At 42.8% G+C, this 6264-nt stretch overlaps 2 pseudogenes; both read left to right on the top strand.

Annotated features, from left to right (window-relative positions):
• The first annotated feature begins 340 nt into the window (after window positions 1-340).
• LOC142451699 (large ribosomal subunit protein eL30 pseudogene) lies at window positions 341-669 on the top strand (annotated as a pseudogene).
• A 4812-nt stretch (window positions 670-5481) lies between these two features.
• LOC142451287 (large ribosomal subunit protein eL28 pseudogene) lies at window positions 5482-5987 on the top strand (annotated as a pseudogene).
• The last annotated feature ends 277 nt before the right edge of the window (window positions 5988-6264 follow it).

The raw sequence follows: 6264 nt of genomic DNA on the forward strand, positions 1-6264 counted from the left end.
AGAGGGGGAGCGGGGAGGGAGGGAGAGGGGGAGGGAATAAAGGAAAATGAGCTGATTCCAGGAACCTAAGCAGGAAGGTGAATTTTGAGAATGATGAGGGCAAAGGATGTATAAGGGTGCTTTGCACAATTGATGTATGTATGGATTGTAATAAGACTTGTATTAGCCTCAATAAAATGATTTTTTAAAAAGAAAATAAACACATGTACAGCAATAACTTTATACCTTATAGGAAATGTAATTTTGGTGCTAAAAACAGATTTATAGCTTATTTTCTCCCTTTCCGGGCATCTTGGCAGCTTGGCTTGGTTGGCGGCCGCCCTGTACCTAAGACAGGAAGATGGTGGCCGAAAAACAAACGAAAGAGTCGATGGAGTCCATCACCTCGAGGCTGCAACTCATTATGAAAAGTGAGAAATACGTGCTGGGCTGCAAGCAGACGCTGAAGATGATCCAGCAAGGCAAATAGGAACTGGCCGTCCTGGCCAACCATTGCCCGGCCTTGAGGAAACCAGAAGTGGACTACTAAGCCATGTTGGCCCAAACCGTTGTCCATTGCTACAGGGGCCACAACATCGAGTTGAACATAGCCTGGGCAGGCTGGCCATCATCGACTCCGGTGATTCTGGTATCATTTGAAGTATGCCTGAACAGACTGGTGAAAATTAAATCTTGCAATATTTGTCTTTAATAAAACTGGCCAGAGCTTGTTTAAAAGAAAACAAAAACCAGATTTATAGTAGATCTCAAAGTCTACCTTAGTTTATCGTTTTCTACCAGCTGGCATTGATTTGGTGCATGGGATTGAGGCTAACTTTTGCTCCTGATTACTCGGGTGAAAATAAAGAAGAGCCTCTCCACCTAGGCTGTGGTGCTCAGTGAGGCAGAGGTTGCCTCTGGGATGGCCCTGACATAGAGATGGACCTTCCCTGTCTTTAAATCTCCACATGATAGTATGATCAGACATAAGTGCCACAGGAATTCAGAAATAATGAGGGAACTATCTGGGCCATGAAGGTAGTCCTTAACAATCACTACGATTTGTCAATTCACTAGCCAATTATCAATCACCTTTCCAAGTTGAATACAAATATATATTTTTGTTTTCTCTGCAAACTGTCCGAATCCTTCCTTACTCTCACAAAGCGTTTTTAATATGATAACATAATATTTTTAAAGTGGGGGGAGGGGTGAGGAGGGCTGTTTCAGACTGAGAACTGGTTCTATTGTCAGACTGGGTTTTATGCTTTGCAATTGCCAACTGGGAAACGCTCTATATACTTCAAAACGCACTGCCATCAAATTGATGACAACTCATAACAACCTATAGGACAAAGTATAACTGCCCCTGTAGTTCCACATGTTTGAACTCTTCAAGGGAACAGAAAGCCTGTCTTCACTCTTAAAGTTAGCAGCACAACACATAGCCGTTATACCACCAAGTCTCCTCACAGGACATACTAGGGACTAAATATTGTAATATTAGCATTATAATTAACTTGTGATGCAGGTATTCTTATCTTCATTTTACAGAAGAGAAAACTGAGCCTTAAAGGTACACGCCCATAAATAAGATTACACAGTATTGAAGAGCACTGAAATCAGGGTCTTTTAATTACAAATTGTACATACTCCATCATAGTTTGTTTTGTTTTCAAATAGTGGGCAAATGGAGGAGCATTTATATATATATATATATATATATATATATATATATATATATATATATATCCTCTCCCTTTTGCTCTCTCTCTAATTGTATATGTTTACTAATTTGAAGGCAGTCAAAAGTATTATTATACAATCATTTTTAAAACCTGTTATCTAGTTAATTCTGAATCCCACATTATACATTGTATCTGAGACTCTAAATTTTTATGGGAATAGAAAGCCTCCTTTGCTCCCTCAGAGCAGCTACAGGGCTTGAACCACCAACCTTGAAGTTGGAAGTCATAGAAAACTTTATTAAACAATAATTTGCAACTATTGTTTCTCGATATATCCTCCACTTGGGTCCAAACACTGCTGAAAGCAGTTTTTTCATCTCTCTGATCCTTCATTCCCTAAAAAATCTGGACACTTCAACTATAGCAAGTCAAAACAGGCTGCTACTGGTAGAATGACAGATAATCGGACCAATGGATCAGGACAACAGAAAATCCAGAAATTAAAACATGCAGACAAAGATCCCCAAAAAACATGAGATAGGAAGTAGATGCCCTCTTCAATAAACAGTGCTGGAAAAGCTGAATGTCCATGTGCACAAGAATGAATCAAGGATCATGTCTCACTCCATGCACAAAAGCAAACTCAAGGTGAGTCAAACACCTAAATGTAAAACTCAGAGCTATCAGGGTCATTAATGGGAAAATTGGAAAAAAGGTTGGAGCCCTAGTGCTGGGAATAGATGAGCTACCAGAAATAACAAAGAAAGCACACTCCATGGAAGATAAAATAAATGAATGGTACCTATTAAAAATAAAAACTTGTGTACATTGAAAGACTTTATTTTGAAAGTGGGATATTATTTAGTAACGACATAACAGACAAAGAACTAATCACTAAGATCTATAGAAGTTTATAAGTTTACAACAAGAAAAAATCTAATAGCCCTCTGCAAAGGTGGGCAAAAGACCTGAAAACACCATTCACAAAGAATGATACTTGAATGGCTAATAAACACATGAGGAATTGCTTCTGGTCATTAGCCATCCAAGAAATGCAAGTCAAAAGAAATGTGACATACCACCTAATGTCCATAACTGTAGCCAAATTAAAACCAAAACCGAGAACAACAAATGTTGGAGAGTCTGTGGTGAGATAGGAACTCTTATCCATTGCTGATGGACTTCTAAATATGTACCACCGCGATGAAACGCGTTTTAGGAATACCTAAAGCAGGTGGCAACTGAACTACCATATGACCCAGCAATATCATTACTAGGCATATACCCAAAAGAAATAAGAAACAGATCACAAACAGACATTTGCTCCCACATATTCATTGCAGCACAGTTCACAATAACAAGAAGCTGGAAACAACCTAAATTCCCATCGGTAGAAAAGTGGGGGGAAAAACTGGTACATACACACAATGGAATACTATGCATCCCTAAAAACTGCAATAAAATCATGAACCACCGCAATTTGTGGAGGGATCTGGAGGACATTTTGCTGAGTGACGTCAGTCAAGTACAAAAGGACAAATGCTCTATGAGTCCACTGCAGTAGGAACAAGCAGCAAACTGGGCCTAAGCTCAAGCTTGCAAGTCATCCAGTCTTCTGACTGGGGATCAGACTGCCTGGTAAAGAGCTGGACCAGTGCCAGTGAACCACGCATCGCATCATCCACTTCAGGTAAGTGTAGTGTAGGTCACCTGGCTGTAGAGCACCTCATGACAGCTGGGATCAAAAGGTAGGGCGAGGAGGGGGTGCTGTATTCTGAGTGATAGCCATGTGGGTCTGGGGTGAGGTCCTTGGAGAGAGTGGCCCTGTCAGAACTATGAGGCTCACTGATGGGAGGGGCAGTGCAGAAGGGAGAGGGAATGGTCAAGTTTGGGGGAACATAGGTGCATGACTGTCGAGGGGAGGGGAGGAGAGCTGACCTCTAAGTGTGGGGAGGAGAGACTGAAGATGGACATGGGAACATTAGATGGGTGCAGAATTGACTTAGGGCCTCTGGGGGGTATCCCAGGAACCTAGACCAGGTGTGGTAGAATGCTTGAACACCGAATCCTGGATCTTTGAGGTGCATGTCATGTCATGCTCCAGAGGCTGCATCAGTGAGACCCCCTAATGGGAACTCCACTGAGTGAGCTAGACTTTGCCCTAGACACACTGGTGACCTGAGGACTGAAGCTGGAGAACACATGGTGTCTGAGGAAGCAGAAGATGGCTATTCCAAGAACAGTGTGCTTTTGGTTGGTGCACAAGCAAGGTCTTGCGACAGTATGCTGTATTAAGAAACATACTATTCTGACAAACCTGTGATGGCCTGTGGTAGTTACTGAATCTGGTGTGAACTTGAGACTACTAAGAGTGAATGGGTGGAGTTTAACCTGTCAATTAGGTCACAGCTTAAGGATCTCATTTGGAGGTGCTACAGAAATAAATAACTCACTGGAGGCCAGACCCATACACTCTATTACGTCTTCCTGCTGACAAGGAGCTATGGTGCTGGAGCCAGAGCCCTGGAGCTGGAGCATCCACATGGAGATCCACAGCAGCGCTGAGATGCTTCCACTGCCACTGCATCCACAGGCTGTGATGTTCCTGCATTCAGTGTCATTGCATGTGTTTCATAAGTCTGAAGAGGAATTTATAGACTGGTATTGGACTGGCTAGTGTTGGACTTTTGGACTTGATCTGGACAGGGCTGGGATATTTTCTTAATATACAATTGCACTCTTATATAAAGGTCTTTCTTACACACATATGAGAGCCTATAAATTTGTTTTCCTAGTCCACCCGGACAAACACACGGCCATTCTGTTATATTCTGCGTATGCTTATTTATATTAGGGTGTAGCTCAGAGGTGCATCGCCATTGGGGGGCAGCCTCTTGAAGGTATGTTACTTGTTTCTTTGGTTTTTGGGAAATGAAACCCAGGGATGTTGAGTCTATAGGGAAAGAAAATATGACTAGGGTTGGGGGGAAGGGTGATTTAGAGAGGTTGGGGAGAGAAGAGGGAATGATGGAACGAAGTCCAGGAAGGAAAAAGTCTGTTTAAAGCAATTGTACAATTATGTTTGTCACGATTGCTCTAAAGAAGGGTATGACATGTGTATTTGAACTCCCAAGTTACAGCAAATTAAAAAAAAAAAGCATGGATCCATGAAAGGGTTCACACTGAATGCTAGGTCCAATTTATGAGTAATCAGTTCTTACATCATAGTCCTGCTCGATACTTAACTTCATGAAATGATCACTGAACATAAGGGGTACTACAGCAAGGTGTGCTGAAGAATGTAGATGGTGTCTGGCTGTTTATCAGAATAGTGTCTGGGGTCTAAAAGCCTTGTATTCAAACAAACAGCCATCTAGGAGAGGTGTCAACCAAGTCTGCTCAGAAGGACAGCAGCTTGTGTGATTCCAAAGATGACAATTACAATATTTGAATATGGTGAGGAGAAAAGCGAGTTAAAATTATGAACACGCAATTTATGGAGGACTATGGGTGGTCAATATTCTAGAGTCCTGAATGCCTCCCAACATCATCTTGATAAATCAAGTTTCATTTAAGTAACCAGTAAATATTCCTATTGCATATACTTCAGAACCCTGACATGTGGCTTATGTAGGAAGATCATGGACCTTATATGTTAGGAAGTAACTTTGTTTTCCTAAATCCCAGTATGTTAAAGGATAGAAACGTTAATGATAACATTTACATCAAGATACAGTGAAATCAACTAGTGTGCTAAGTATCAAATATATTTTTAAAAAAAACATTATAGGCCCCGCCCTCCGCAGAACTCTTTCCGTCTCCGGACGCCGTAGGGAGAGGAGCCGCCGCCGCCATGTCCGCGCATCTGCAATGGATGGTCGTGCGGAACTGCTCCAGTTTCCTGATCAAGAGGAACAAGCAGACGTACAGCACCGAGCCCAATAACTTGATAGCCCACAACTCCTTCCGCTACAACGGGCTGATACACCGCAAGACGGTGGGCGTCGAGCCCGCTGCCGACGGCAAGGGGGTTGTGGTGGCCCTGAAATGAAGGACAGGTCAGCGGAAGCCGGCCACTTCCTACGTGCGGACCACCATTAACAAGAACGCCCGGGCCACGCTCAGCAGCATCCGGCACATGATCCGCAAGAACAAGTACCGGCCCGACCTTCGCATGGCTGCCATCCGCAGAGCCAGCGCCATCCTACGCAGCCAGAAGCCTGTGATGGTGAAGAGGAAGCGGACTCGCCCCACCAAGAGCGCCTGAGCACCCCTGGCCAGAGCAATAAAGAGAACTGCCCTCCAAAAAAAAACAAAAAACATTATATTGGAGGCTCATACAAATCATCACAATCCATACATCCATTGTGTCAAGCACAATTGTAAATTCATTGCCTTCATCATTCTCAAAACATTTGCTCTCCACTTAAGACCTTTGCATCAGCTCCTCATTTTCCCCCCTTCCATACCGCTCCTCCTTCCCATACAAACCCTTGATAATTTATAAATTATTATTATTTTGTCATATCTTACACTGTCCGAAGTCTCCCTTCACCCACTTTTCTGTTGTCCATCCCCCAGGGAGGAGGCTATATGT

The sequence above is a fragment of the Tenrec ecaudatus genome, chromosome 6 (genome assembly GCF_050624435.1).
Source record: "Tenrec ecaudatus isolate mTenEca1 chromosome 6, mTenEca1.hap1, whole genome shotgun sequence".
NCBI lineage: Eukaryota > Metazoa > Chordata > Mammalia > Afrosoricida > Tenrecidae > Tenrec > Tenrec ecaudatus.